Source organism: Triticum urartu, chromosome 5A (genome assembly GCF_056163025.1).
Source record: "Triticum urartu cultivar PI428250 chromosome 5A, HENAU_Tu73, whole genome shotgun sequence".
In the NCBI taxonomy this organism is placed as follows: Eukaryota; Viridiplantae; Streptophyta; class Magnoliopsida; order Poales; family Poaceae; genus Triticum; species Triticum urartu.
Window position 1 is genome coordinate 592,118,374 of NC_141877.1, and position 16,071 is coordinate 592,134,444.

A 16,071-nucleotide genomic window follows, 5' to 3' on the forward strand; every position below is an offset into this window, starting at 1 on the left:
ATGCTTTGCTTGAAGAGAAATTACTTAAAGTTGATGATTTGGCTAGGAATGTTGATAGAATTTCTCTAGAGATTGATTCTTTAAAGCTTAGATCTATTCCTCCCAAGCATGATATCAATGAGTCTCTCAAAGCCATGAGAATTTCCATTGACGAGTGCAAGGAAAGAACCGCTAGGATGCGGGCTTCCAAAGATGCCTTTATACAAGCATGTTCTTCCAATTCTTATGAAAATCAAGATGAAGATCTAAAAGTTATTGATGTGTCCCCTATCAAATCTTTGTTTTGCAATATGAATCTTGATGAAACTGAATATGATCTTCCTTTACCTAGAAGGCGTTCTAAAAATTCGGAGTATTTGGATCTTTATGATGAAATTGATGAAAGTGGGATTGAAAGAAATAAAAATCTAGATGTTGCTAAACCCACTATATTGGATTTCAAGGAATTTAATTATGAAAGTTGCTCTTTAATTGATTGTATTTCCTTGTTGCAATCCGTTCTAAATTCTCCATGTCGGTGTCAAAACCGGCGGATCTCGAGTAGGGGGTCCCGAACTGTGCGTCTAAGGTGGATGGTAACAGGAGGCAGGGGACACAATGTTTTACCCAGGTTCAGGCCCCCTTGATGGAGGTAAAACCCTACGTCCTGCTTGATTAATATTGATGATATGGGTAGTACAAGAGTAGATCTACCACGAGATCATAGAGGCTAAACCCTAAAAGCTAGCCTATGGTATGATTGTATGTTGTCCTACGAACTAAAACCCTCCGGTTTATATATACACCAGAGAGGTTAGGATTACACAAGGTCGGTTACAAAGGAGGAGATACACATATCTGTATTGCCTAGCTTGCCTTCCACGCCAAGTAGAGTCCCATCCGGACACGAGACGAAGTCTTCAATCCTGTATCTTCATAGTCTAACAGTCCGGCCAATGGAGATAGTCCGGCTGTCTGAAGACCTCCTAATCCAGGACTCCCACAGTAGCCCCTGAACCAGGCTTTCAACGACGATGAGTCCGGCGCGCAGTATTGTCTTCAGCATTGCAAGGCGGGTTCCTCCTCCGAATATACCACGGAAGAATTTGAATATAAGGATAGTGTCCGACCCTGCAAAATAAGTTCCACATACCACCGTAGAGAGAATAATATTTCCACAAATCCAATTTGCTGACTTGTTTTGGCAACACGACATTATGTCACGGCCCGGTGATTATTCGAACCGTTTCCTTTAACTAGCCCCGCACATAACGCGAGGCAGTTTTTTGACACGTATTGTCAAAGCAGAGATCGTGTCCCCTTATCACGGGATTCTCATCAATACGGGTGTGGGTAACCCAACCGCGCCATTGATTACAACGCTTGGGGGATAAGCGAGTTTTACCAGGTTAGTGGGGACGCTTAGTTTTGTCCGCCCATATAAAGGGATAAGGATTCACCTTTTCATCCACGCCTTCTTCCTCCTTTGCTCATCCATTTTCGCGCACTCGAGCTCCAACACCCAAGTCCACATCCCTTCCCTCAACCTTCTCCAAACATGTCCGGAGCGGGAGGCAAATGGATGGCTTCCTCCATTACGGAGGAACATAACAAGAAGCTGCGCGGAGCCGGATACTTAGCCGCGAATATCGCGCATCGGCTGCCCGCTGCGGGGCAGATCGTCCCTACCCCGGAACCTCACGAGAGGGTACTTTTCCTCCACCACTTCCTCCGCGGACTGGGGTTTCCCCTCCATCCATTCGTCTGTGGTCTCATGTTCTACTACGGGCTGGACTTTCATGATCTGGCCCCGAACTTCGTCCTCAACATTTCGGCGTTCATCATCGTGTGTGAGGCTTTCCTCCACATCCGGCCCCACTTCGGCCTGTGGTTAGAATGCGGCGGAGCCATGGTGGGCAAGATGCCCAACATTATAAGGCTTGAAGGCTCCTTTGTGGAGACCATCAAGGGATGGCAATCGGCATGGTTCTACATCACCGAGCTGCGCGACCCCAAATGGGCGGCGGCCCCCGAGTTTCGACCCGGATTCCCTACACGGCTCACTTCCTGGAAAGAGAAGGGCTTGTCGTAGGGTTCATCGGTGGAGCTAGATGGACTCCAGAAATGTATCCGGAGTATGGAAAGCAAGAAGCTCAAGCTTGTCAACATAGTCCAGGTTATGCTCATCCGCCGGATCCTCCCATGTCAACAACGGGATTTTAACTTGTGGGAGTTCGACCCGGCCCAGCACCAGACACTGAGCGAGCTCTTCGATACGACGCACAAGGACGTCTGGAAGGTGCTGTTCAAGGGCGCCGAGGTCCCTCCTACTCTCGCCGAGGACCGCGGACTAAGCGCAAAGCGCCTAGCGCGTTCGGTGAGTTCAATACGTCCCGTAGGACATTTATTTCCCCTAGCTTAATCATGTGCGGGGTCTAATCTCCATGCCTTTGACAGGACTGGGTGGAGACGTCGGGGCAGATTAACTTTCCGACCCCTTTGCCCGAAGACACTGCGGGCGCTCTCCTGACGGAGATGCTGACTCTGGCTCCTTACAAGGTGCCGGAGAAGACCAAGAAGGCCAAGGGAACCCTAAAGAGTTCCCGACGCCAGGCGTCGTCGGACTCACCGTCCGATGACTCTACGGCGCACTCCTCCCCCAAAGACGAGGAAGAAGAAGAAGATGCTCCCCCTCCAATTGGGGGAGATAAGAAAAGGAAGACTGCCCCAACTGGAGGGGGCGAAGGGTCCAAGAAGGGAAGGACTCTCCTTCCGGATAGTTGCACCGCCGCCGACGAAGGCGAAGACGAGTGGTTGCCCAGGACCAATCCCCTAGGGAGATCGTAAGTATTCGGATACCAGAGTAACTCATAGCATTCCTTTGTCGCACTGCTTTCCCTAACGCCGAACATGATTATGCAGGCCGCCACGAGCCAGTATCGATGTATCATCGGACGGCTCCCTGGGCTCATCGGATATGGATAGCGACCCACTTCCGACCGCCACCTCCCCTTGCCCTGCGGACGATGCAGAGGTATTTTCTCGAGAGGCACCGGGTCGAGGGGAGACAGTCCCGGAGGCGCCTCAAGGCAAACTTCCGGACTCCGGGAGCAGAGGGGACAAGGCCCCTGAAGGCCCCAAGTTCGGCCCTCAGCCGAACACCGTGCCGGATCCTCCAGTGGTTCTGGACTCGGGCAGGCGGCCTCCTTCCAAGAGGGGCAAGACGCCTGTGCCGGTGACCTCTGTCAATCCAGAGGCGCCGGACAATCTGCTGGAAACGCTTTGCAGCGCTTCCATCGACGAGGAGCATCATGCTATTATGAGTGCGGTGGTCCAGAAGGTTCAGTCCGCCAAGAGCGGACTGACTGAAGCCTGTGCCAGCCTTCTAACAAGCTTTGAGGTAAGTGTTTAAAATATAGGAAAAATATTACAGCATAGACAGTAGCCCCTGATGCTCTGTTCGGTGTTCACATAGAAAAGCCGAACAGAGGATCAAGTAATATCGCAGGAGTCTAATATAAGTATGTCAATATGCGTATGCAGGCTTCGCTGCTGGCCTCAGCCATACTGACTGCGGAGGTCGCCACACTGAAGCAGGACCTCGAGGGGTCCAAGAAAGAGCTCGGCCTTGCCAAGAGGTAGCTCGAGGAGAACAAGGGTAAGTAATACCCTGTCTATAGATATGTATATATAAAAGAAGATGCGATTGCAAAATGACAGGATCATTGTATATTTGCCAGGGGCCACGACCGAAGTGGCGACCCTAAAGCAAGCGTTGTCCAAGGCCGAAGATAAAGCGGCCAAGGAGCGCATCGAGCAGGAAAAGCAAGAGGCACGGGTGGGCGAGGTGCAGCAAGAGCTCCAGGCTCTCGTGTCGAAGCATGAGGTGTTGGAGCGTGACTCGAAGACGCGAGAGTCCGAGCTTGCCGCCGCCCGCGAAAGTGCCAAGAGTGCCAAGGCCGAAGCACAGAAGGCCCTCCAGGAGATTGATGCGATGAGGAAGATAGCAGCGGGTAAGGCATTCTATATGCAAAGCAAGCATGTGAAAGTAAATTACCGATTACTTACCCGAATTCGGAGCTCTCCAGGAGCATTCGTAGATTTGCCCCGCAGCGTGTCGGATGCCGCACAGTTTTACCAGGCCGAGGAGGAAAGCTCAACGGAGAAGCTGTTCTGGTCTCAGTATACTAGGACCGTACACCCGATGCCTCTGAGCGACCAGCTAAAGTAGCTGGTCGAGCTGCACAAGGCGGTCGAACAGGCCATGAAGGGCCTTATAGTCCGGCTGTGGCCTGGCGACGCCCTTCTGAATAGCTACTTTGGCCTGGTGAGGCGGCTTGTGGATGCCTGCCCATGGCTGGAGGTCGTCAAGCGGTCCGTCTGCATCGAAGGTGCACGCCGGGCTTTCGCCTGTGTGAAGGTGCAGTGGGCCAAGCTAGACGCCGTGAAGCTGATCAAGGAAGGGCCGCCGCAGGGCAAGGAGCAACGCACCCTCGAAATTTATTATGAGGGTGTCCTGAAGGGTGCCCGTCTTGTAGCGGACGAATGTTCAAAGGATGTAATATTTGAGTAAACTTGCTCGTGTGATCCTGTATGATGAAAACTTGTTTCATATGCGCTATGCAACGCTTGTGTGGATTTAAAATATTACCTTCTGTTTGGCTGTTTATCCAATCTGAGAGATGGCTAGTCCTCAGCTTCTGCCCCCATGCCACGAGTGCTGGGGTGTTCGAGATAAACCTGAGCACTCTTGTTCCCATGTTTGGGTCCTTCGAGGGAGGTGCTCAGCACAACGAACAAGGAAAGCAGACTAATAATGCTTTATCACTCTCACTTAGCCATAGAATTCTATAATTTGAAATTTCGGCGAAGCCCCTGGTATTTGGAAGGCCGAATTCGGGGCGTGATACACGCCTTTAAGCCGGACAGGGCCGGCCCCTCACTCTAAGCGGCATAAGTCTTTAGGGACTCGAAAACCTCGCCGAACAGCGACCAGTCTCTCGCCTTATCATGACAGTCAGTTTTAGCTTTCTCTACTGAGGTGCTTAGCCCAGCAGAACTGCGGCACAATCGCAGCAGTTCTCCTAGCGCTACCTTAGCCGATAGAGCGGAACGTAAGGTACCAAAACATAGGAGCCAGGCAAACCCAACATTTGACCAAAGACATGATTCGGAGCTGATGCATATAATGCTATAAGTTCGGGGTGCCACACTTGTGAAAGTGTTCAGACTTTTCACACCATATTGTGGGGTACGTAAGCCCCTGGTGTATTGGCCATACCAAAGTGTACGGTTGCAAGGCATCATTAATGAACACATATATGTATAACAAGAATGCAATAATAGTCGTAATGTTATGCATTGTTTATTCAAAAAGGTGCATTTAAAGCAGAATGATACAGATGGTGCGATAAGCAAAGAGTAGGACTATGTCCCTTCCAAGGGCAAGCTGAGGAATAGTATTAAATCAAATATTTCGCTCGTTATTGTAATCCACCTGGGAATTCCGTGGTGTGACGTAGCTTTCTGCCTCCTTGGTTGCTGCATCATGTGTTCGGCAATAGTGCTGTCGGGCAGGGTTTCCAGAGATTAAGGTCCTGAAAAAGAGAAAAATAACCAAACGGGAAGCCCCTAGTGCGGTTTAAGCCGCGTCTTGGGGTGTGCCGCAGTTGTGCCCCCTCCCCACCTGTGCTCATGGTATTTTTAATGTGTAATTGTGTACGCGTGGCATGAGCTTCGCCGTTTGGCTGGGACTGGGGTGGGGGCCGCATTGCTACACGAGCTCAGATCGCGCCAGGCGGTCTAGTTGCCGATTGATCCGAGCGCGCTTGAAGGTGTCCGGGTCTTGAAACGCCGAACTGGTGGATTGCCTTGAGAGGCTGCTTTGCGCTTTTGCTGCGAGGGCCGCGGTGTGTTCCCCCGTTCGGAGAGAGCGCTCTGTGTTTCTAGTTACTGTAATAACCCCGCGAGGTCCTGGCATCTTGAGCTTGAGGTATGCATAATGCGGTACCGCATTGAATCTCGCAAATGCGGTTCGCCCGAGCAGTGCATGATAACCACTGCGGAACGGGACTATATCGAAGATTAACTCTTTGCTTCAGAAGTTACTCGGGGATCCGAAGACCACTTCCAGTGTAATTGAGCCTGTGCAATGGGACTCTACGCCTGGAATGACGCCCTTAAAGGTCGTTTTGTGGGTTTGATCCTTGAGGGGTCTATACCCATTTTGCGCATTGTGTCCTAATAAAGCAGGTTCAGGCTGCTGCCGCCATCCATAAGGACTCGAGTGAGGTGAAATCCGTCAATGATTGGGTCCAGAACCAGTGCGGCGAATCCACCATGACGGATACTAGTGGGATGGTCCCTGCGATCGAAAGTGATCGGATAGGAGGACCATGGGTTGAACTTTGGGGCGACAGGCTCCAACGCATATACGTCCCTGAGCGCACGCTTCCGCTCCCTCTTGGGGATGTGGGTTGCCTATATCATGTTCACCGTCCGTACTTGTGGGGGAAACCTCTTCTGTCCTCCGGTGTGTGGCTGCCGGGGCTCCTCCTCGTCATCGCTATGTGGCCCCTTGTCCTTGTTTTCGGCAATTAACTTGCCGGCCTCCTTGAACACCCAACAATCCCTGTTGGTGTGATTGGCTGGCTTTTATGGGGTGCCGTGTATTTGACACGAGCAATCGAGTATACGGTCCAAGCTGGACGGACCCGGCGTACTTTGTTTGAATGGCTATTTCTGCTGACCGGGTTTAGAGCCTTTGAATCCGGCATTGACTGTCATATCCTCGGTATTATCGTTGTTAATGCGGCGCTTATGTTTGTTGCAACGTGACCTGCTATTGCCGTCCTTGGTATCCGAAGTACCATGGTTCTTTGATATGTTATTACTGCAAGCCAGTCAGCTGTCTTCTCCCGCACAACAGCGGGTCATGAGTGTCGTGAGGGCTGCCATAGATTTCGGCTTTTCCTGACCAAGGTGCCGGGCTAGCCATTCGTCGCGGATGTTGTGTTTGAAAACCGCTAGGGCCTCTGCATCCGGACAGTCGATGATTTGATTTTTCTTTGTTAGGAACCGAGTCCAGAATTGCCTGGACGATTCTTCTGGCTGCTGAATTATGTGGCTCAAGTCATCGGCATCTGGTGGCCGCACATAAGTGCCCTGAAAGTTGTCGAGGAATGCGGCTTCCAGATCTTCCCAACAGCTAATGGACTCTGCTGGCAAGCTGTTAAGCCAATGTCGCGCTGGTCCCTCGAGCTTTAGTGGGAGGTATTTGATGACGTGTAAGTCATCACCGCGGGCCATGTGGATGTGGAGGAGGAAATCCTCAATCCATACTGCAGGATCTGTTGTACCGTCGTATGATTCAATATTTACAGGTTTGAAACCTTCTGGGATTTGATGATCCATTACTTCGTCTCTGAAGCATAAGGGGTGTGCGGCGCCTCTATATTGGGCTATATCGCGACGCAGCTCGAATGGGTCTTACCCGCTGTGTTCGGCCCGGCCGGATTTACTTTTACTATATCCGGCGTGACGTTTATCATCTCGCATAGTGGCGCGCCCTCGTGATCCGTAGATCGATCTTGCATGCTTTGCTTTGTCCTCCAATATGTCCCGCAGGTCTGGCGTATCTCCCCATGACTTTTTATTTGAATGGCGTCGGGGTGCAGGCTGAGTTTTTGGCTGGAATGCCTCTCTATCGCGGCCACGAGGTGGCCGATCAGCCATGTCATACGCTTCTTCCTCTAGTCGGGGTAGCAACCTGCATTTTGGGTAACACTTGGAGGGGCGCTCGAGTTTATATTCCTTGGCCGCGAGGACTTCAGTCCATCTGTCAGCTAGCAGATCTTGATCAGCTTGAAGCTGCTGCTGCTTTTTCTTAAGGCTATTTTCCGTGGCTATAAGCCGACGTTTGAAGTGTTCTTGTTCGACGGGATCCTCTGGCATGGCGAATTCATCGTCTCCGAGGCTTGCCTCGTCTTCGGAGGGGGGGCATGTAATTATCATCCTCCGCCTCTCCATCTGCCGCTCTCTCAGGAGGGCTGGCTCCTCCATCCTCCTTCTCTAAATCTTGCTGGACGGGATTGTTGTTGTCTTCGGCACTATCTGGAGTGTTATTATCTCCTGTGCCGGTATCACCACTTTTGCTTTGGCGGGACTTAGAGCGGCGCCGCTGACGTTGGCGCTTGGGTTGCTTCTTGGAGGGGTCATCCTCCACTATGTCGTCGCCATTGCCTTCTTTGGGTGTATTCACCATGTATATATCGTATGATGAGGTGGCTATCTAGTGCCCTGTGGGCAGTGGTTCCTCTTCGTCTTCCGCATCATCGTCCATACCGTCGATGTCTTCGGAGTCGAAGTCGAGCATGTCGGTTAAGTCATCAAAAGTGGCTACTAAGTGGGTGATGGGTGGGCCGCGAATTTCTACGTTGTCCGCAGCCCAGTCCTGCCGGACATAGTTTGGCCAGGATCCTCCTGACAAGAAGAGAGACCTTAATGAGTTTAGTATGTCGCCAAAGGGCGACTGCTGAAAAATATTCGCGGAGGTAAACTCCATGATCGGCGCCCAATCAGATTCGATAGGAACGGGCGCAGGCGGCTCGGAGTCCGTGGCCGGAGAAGGATCCGTCAGTTTAACAACACGGCTCTCGTGCAAGGTAAGGTCGATGTTTGGCTCGATCGCCGCTGAGGGTAAGGCCTCCGTGGCGGGGTCCATCCACCCGTCCATGGACGGCGCAACCGGCTCCGAATTGAGGGTCGGAGCGGCTGCCCGTGCGATCTCCTGAACATTGTCCGATGGTAAAGCTAAATCGTACTCATCGTGACCGCGTGACGCACAAGGCAGAGACTCGAATCCGTCGAAGATCAAGTCTCCACGGATATCGGCTGTGTAGTCTAAGCTTCCAAACCTGACCTGGTGGCCAGGGGCGTAACTTTCAATCTGCTCCAGATGGCCAAGCGAATTGGCCCGCAGTGCAAAGTCGCCGAATACGAAGATCTGTCCGGGGAGAAAAGTCTCACCCTGGACTGCATCGCTATCGTTGATAGTAGGAGCCATCAAGCCTAACGGCGACGACACAGAGGACTCTCAATGAAAGCACCAATGTCGGTGTCAAAACCGGCGGATCTCGGGTAGGGGGTCCCGAACTGTGTGTCTAAGGCGGATGGTAACAGGAGGCAGGGGCACAATGTTCTACCCAGGTTCGGGCCCTCTTAATGGAGGTAAAACCCTACGTCCTGCTTAATTAATATTGATGATATGGGTAGTACAAGAGTAGATCTACCACGAGATCAGAGAGGCTAAACCCTAAAAGCTAGCCTATGTTATGATTGTATGTTGTCCTACGGACTAAAACCCTCCGGTTTATATAGACACCGGAGAGGTTAGGGTTACACAAGGTCGGTTACAAAGGAGGAGATACACATATCCGTATTGCCTAGCTTGCCTTCCACACCAAGTAGAGTCCCATTCGGACACGAGACGAAGTCTTCAATCCTGTATCTTCATAGTCTAACAGTCCGGCCAATGGAGATAGTCCGGCTGTCTAGAGACCCCCTAATCCAGGACTCCCACACTCCACATGCTTATAGTCAAAAGAAAGCCTTTATCGAACATATCGTTGATGCCTTGATGCAATCTTATGAAGAAAAGCTTGAGTTGAAAGTTTCTATCCCTAGAAAACTCTATGGTGAGTGGGAACCAACTATTAAAATTAAAATTAAAAATCATGAGTTTTATGCTTTGTGTGATTTGGGTGCTAGTGTTTCCACTATCCCCAAAACTTTGTGTGATTTGCTAGATTTCCGCGATTTTGATGATTGCTCTCTAAACTTGCATCTTATGGATTCCACTATTAAGAAACCTATGGGAAGAATTAATGATGTTCTTATTGTTGCAAATATAAATTATGTGCCCGTAGATTTCATTGTTCTTGATATAGATTGCAATCCTTCTTGCCCTATTATTCTTGGTAGACCTTTCCTTAGAACGGTTGGTGCGATTATTGATATGAAGGAAGGGAATATTAGATTTCAATTTCCATTAAAAAGGGCATGGAACACTTTCCTAGAAAGAAAATAAAAATTGCCATACGAAACTATCATGAGAGCTACTTATGGATTGCCTACCAAAGATGGCAATACCTAGATCTATCCTCGCTTTTATGCCTAGCTAGGGGCGTTAAACGATAGCGCTTGTTGGGAGGCAACCCAATTTTATTTTTATTTTTTTGTGTTTTTCTTCTGTTAGGGAATAAATAACCCATCTACCTTCTGTTTGGATGTGGTTTTGTGTTTTAATTAGTGTTTGTGCCAAGTTAGACCTATTGGATCTTCTTGGATGATAGTTATTTGATCTTGCTGTAATTTCCAGAAACTTTGCGTTCAGTGCCCGAATTATTAAAAATCATCAGAATGTGATAAAATACTAATTCCAATTGCTTCTGATTAATAAAAAAAATTTCTAGGTCTTCCAAGTTTGGTAGATTTTTTGGAGTTCCAGAAGTTTGCGTTAGTTACAGATTACTACAGACTGTTCTGTTTTTGACAGATTCTGTTTTTCGTGTGTTGTTTGCTTATTTTGATGAATCTATGGCTAGTAAAATAGTTTATAATCCATAGAGAAGTTGGAATACAGTAGGTTTAACACCAATATAAATAAAGAATTATTTTATTACAGTACATTGAAGTGGTCTTTTGTTTTCTTTCTCTAACGGAGCTCACGAGATTTCTATTGAGTTTTGTGTTGTGAAGTTTTCAAGTTTTGGGTGAATTATTTTGATGGATTATCGAACAAGGAGTGGCAAGAGACTAAGCTTGGGGATGCCCATGGCACCCCCAAGATAATCCAAGGACACCAAAAAGTCAAAGCTTGGGGATGCCCCGGAAGGCATCCCCTCTTTCGTCTACTTCCATCGGTAATTTACTTGGAGCTATATTTTTATTCATCAACATGATATGTGTTTTGCTTGGAGCGTCTTGTATTATTTGTGTCTTTGTTTGCTAGTGTTCCACAACCATCCTTGCTGTACACACCTTTTGAGAGAGCCATACATGAATTAGAATTTTATAGAATACTCTATGTGCTTCGCTTATATCTTTTGAGCTATGTGGTTTTGCTCTATATGCTTCACTTATATCTTTTGAGCGTTATAATTTTTCTCTATGTGCTTCACTTGGATATTTAGAGCATGGTGGTGGATTTGCTTTAAAGAAACTATTGATCTCTCATGCTTCACTTAAATTATTTTGAGAGTCTTAATAGCATGGTAATTTGCTTAATAATAACATGCTTGATATTCAAGATTTGTGAAACTTTCTTTTGAGTGCGTTGAATACTAAGAAAAGTTGGATGCTTGATAATTGTTTTGAGATATGGAGGTAGTAATATCAGAGTCATGCTAGTAGAGTAATTGTGAATTTGAGAAGTGCTTGAGTTAAAGTTTGCAAGTCCCGTAGCATGCACGTATGGTAAACGTTATGCAACAAATTTGAAACGTGAGGTGTTATTTGATTGTCCTCCTTATGAGTGGCGGTCGGGGATGAGCGATGGTCTTTTCCTACCAATCTATCCCCCTAGGAGCATGTGCGCAATGCTTTGGTTTTTGATGGTTTGTAGATTTTTGCAATAAGTATATGAGTTCTTTATGACTAATGTTGAGTCCATGGATTATACGCACTCTCACCCTTCCATCATTGCTAGCCTCTACGGTACCGTGCATTGCCCTTTCTCACATCAAGAGTTGGTGCAAACTTCGCCGGTGCATCCAAACCCCGTGATATGATACACTCTTTCACACATAAACCTCCTTATATCTTCCTCAAAACAGCCACCATACCTACCTATTATGGCATTTCGATAGCCATTCCGAGAAATATTGCCATGCAACTTTCCACCATCCAGTTTATCATGAGACATTCATCATTGCCATATTGCTAGCATGATCATGTAGTTGACATAGTATTTGTGGCAAATCCACCGTTCATAATTCTTTCATACTTGTCACTCTTGATTCATTGCATATCCCGGTACACCGCCGGAGGCATCCATATAGAGTCATACTTTGTTCTAGTATCGAGTTGTAAAAAATAGAAGTGTGATGATCATCATTCAATAGAGCATTGTCCCAAAAAAAGAGAAAGGCCAAAGAAAAAAGGCCCAATAAAATAAAATAAATAAAAAGGGGCAATGCTACTATCCTTTTCCACACTTGTGCTTAAAATCTTCATGATAGAGAGTCTCGTGTTTTTTCACTTTCATATACTAGTGGGAATTTTTCATTATAGAACTCGGCTTGTATATTCCAACAATGGGACTCCTCAAGTTCCCTAGGTCTTCGTGAGCAAGCAAGTTGGATGCACACCCACTTAGTTTCTTTTGTTGAGCTTTCATACATTTATAGCTCTAGTGCATCCGTTGCATGGCAATCCCTACTCATTGCATTAACATCAATCGATGGGCATCTCCATAGCCCATTGATTAGCCTCGTTGATGTGAGACTTTCTCCTTTTTTGTCTTCTCCACATAACCCCATCATTATATTCTAGTCCACCCATAGTGCTATATCCATGGCTCACGCTCATGTATTGCGTGAAAGTTTATGAGTTTGAAATTATTAAGGTATGAAACAATTGCTTGGCTTGTCATCGGGGTTGTGCATGATGAGAGCATTCTTGTGTGACGTAAATGGAGCATGACTAAACTATATGATTTTGTAGGGATGAACTTTCTTTGGCCATGTTACTTTGAGAAAACATAATTGCTTTGTTGGTTTGCTTGAAGTATTATTATTCTCTATGTCAATATGAACTTTTGTCTTGAATCTTTCTAATCTGAATATTCATACCACAATTAAGAAGATTTGCATTGAAATTATGCCAAGTAGCACTCCGCATCAAAAAATCTCTTTTTATCATTTACCTACTCGAGGACGAGCAGGAATTAAGCTTGGGGATGCCTGATACGTCTCCAACGTATCTATAATTTTTGATTGCTCCATGCTATATTATCTACTGTTTTGGACTATATTAGGCTTTATTTTCCACTTTTATATTAATTTTGGGACTAACCTATTAACCGGAGGCCCAGCCAGAATTGCTGTTTTTTTTGCCTATTTCAGTGTTTCGAAGAAACGGAATATCAAACGGAGTCCAAACGGAATGAAACCTTCGGGAACGTGATTTTCTCACCGAATATGACCCAGGAGACTTGGACCCTACGCCAAGGAAGCTTCGAGGAGGGCATGAGGTAGGGGGCGCGCCCCCACCCTCGTGGGCCCAACGAAGCTCCACCGACATACTTCTTCCTCCTATATATACCTATGTACCCCCAAACAAACAGAGACGGGGCCAAAAACCAAATTCCACCGTCGCAACTTTCTGTATCCATGAGATCCCATCTTGGGGCCTGTTCCGGAGCTCCGCCGGAGAGGGCCGTCATCACGGAGGGCTTCTACATCATCATAGCCTCTCTGATGAAGTGTGAGTAGTTTACGTCAGACCTTCGGGTCCATAGTTAGTAGCTAGATGGCTTCTTCTCTCTTTTTGGATCTCAATACAAAGGTCTCCCCCTCTCTCGTGGAGATCTATTTGATGTAATCTTCTTCTTTTTGCGGTGTGTTTGTTAGGACCGATGAATTGTGGGTTTATGATCAAGTCTATCTATGAATAATACTTGAATCTTCTCTGAATTATTTTATGTATGATTGGTTATCTTTGCAAGTCTCTTCGAATTATCAGTTTGGTTTGGCCTACTAGATTGGTTTTTCTTGCCATGGGATAAGTGCTTAGCTTTGGGTTCGATCTTGCGGTGTCCTTTCCCAGTGATAGAAGGGGCAGCAAGGCACATATTGCATCATTGCCATCGAGGATAACAAGATGGGGTTTATTTCATATTGCATGAATTTATCTCTCTACATCATGTCATCTTGCTTAAAGCGTTACTCTGTTTTTAACTTAATACTCTAGATGCATGCTGGATAGCGGTCGATGAGTGGAGTAATAGTAGTAGATGCAGAATCGTTTCGGTCTACTTGTCACGGACGTGATGCCTATATACATGATCATGCCTAGATATTCTCATAACTATGCTCAATTCTGTCAATTGCTCAACAGTAATTTGTTCACCCACCGTACAATACTTACGCTCTTGAGAGAAGCCACTAGTGAAACCTATGGCCCCCGGGTCTATTCTCATCATATCAATCTCCATCACTTTAATCTTGCTTTGCTTTTTACTTTGCCTTTTACTTTTCACTTTGCATCTCTATACCAAAAATACCATCTATCAGATCTCACTCTCGTAAGTGACCGTGAAGGGATTGACAACCCCTAATCGCGTTGGTTGCGAGTAGTTATCGTTTTGTGCAGGTACGAGGGACTTGAGCGTGGCCTCCTACTGGATTGATACCTTGGTTCTCAAAAACTGAGGGAAATACTTACGCTACTCTGCTGCATCATCCTCTCCTCTTTGGGGAAAACCAACGCAAGCTCAAGAGGTAGCAGGCAACGACGACGCTGATCCGGATGATACAACCGGCGATCCGAAGAAGATGGGTAAAGGAGAAAGCTTCAACATGCGGGAGGACGAGCTATTGTGTGATGCATGGTTGGCCACTAGCCTTGATCTTCTCCACGACACGGAGCAAAAGGGCACAACCATTTGAAGGAAACATTCACATAGGGTTCCATGAACACAAGCATTTAGCGCCCTACTCCGACGCGGTCATCTGCAACCATGAGTGAAGTCCATTAGCAATAGATGGTACACGATCCAAGAGGTCATGTCCAAGCACTACAAAAAAAGACACATCCGTGACATTTTGGGCCGAACGAAATTTTTTTCTGTCATACATATGACACTTCTATGACGATAATTTTGACAAAACCCGGTATCATCATAGATGTGGTGGGCTCCTACTTCTATGACAAAAAATCATGACAGAAAATGGGCTTTTCATCCTGGGCGGGCCGGAGACGCAGTTGCATGACATTCTTTGGGCCGTCCATGACGGAAAAAACCGTGGTAAAGCGAGGGGGAGGAAAATTTCGGGGAGTTCCCGGTTACGGTGGGAGGTCGGGGGCCGAGCGATGCGCGTTTCTCTCGTACACGTACGCGCGTGTGTGCGAGGCGTTGGCTCTAACTGAACCCGAGCGAGGCGTTGGGCTCTAACTGAACCCGAGCGATTGCACTGCAGGCTACGCATTACTGAACCCGAGCGATCGATCGATGGCTGCTAACTGAACCTGATCGAGCGATTCCTTGGCTACTGCTGCTAACTGAAGCCGATGGATGGGATGAACAGTGAGCGTTGCGGGGGGGTGGATGAACAGTGAGCGGTGGCATCGCCTCTGGATGAACAGGCCCCCGTGGTGCGGTGGAGGGTTGGATGAACAGTAGACGGTGGAGGGGTGCCCGTGGAGGGGTGGATGAACAGGACCCTGTGGTGTGGAGGGCAGGATGAACAGTAGACGGTGGAGGGGTGCCCGTGGAGGGGTGGTTGAACAGGACCCCGTGGTGTGGAGGGTCGTATGAACAATAGACGGTGGAGGGGTGGTTGAACAGTAGCCAGTGGAGTAGCGCGCGGTGGAGGCTGGATGAACAGGAGCCCGTGGAGGCTGGAGGAGGTTGACAATGGATGAACAGTAGCTCGTGGAGGCTGGAGGGGGTCGACGCTGGAGATGAACAGTATCCCGTGGAGTCCTGTTTTGCGGTACGCCACACCCTCCCGATGAACAGGACCCCCGTTTCGACCGTAGCGCTCCAACACAAGTCTGTTTCCTCCGTTTTGCGGTACGCCACACCCCTCCCGATCAACAGGACCCCCATTTCGACCGTAGGAGGTCCGTTTCCTCCGTTTTGCGGTACGCCACACCCCTCCCGATCAACAGGACCCCCGTTTCGACCGTAGGAGGTCCGTTTCCTCCGTTTTGCGGTGCGCCACACCCCTCCCGATCAACAGGACCCCTGTTTCGGCCGTAGGAGGTCCGTTTCCTCCGTTGTGCGGTACGCCAGGCCTCGTTTCCATTGCCTCTTCCATCCAAGCCCTCCCGATGAACACGACCACGTATTCCGTTCCGACCCATGAA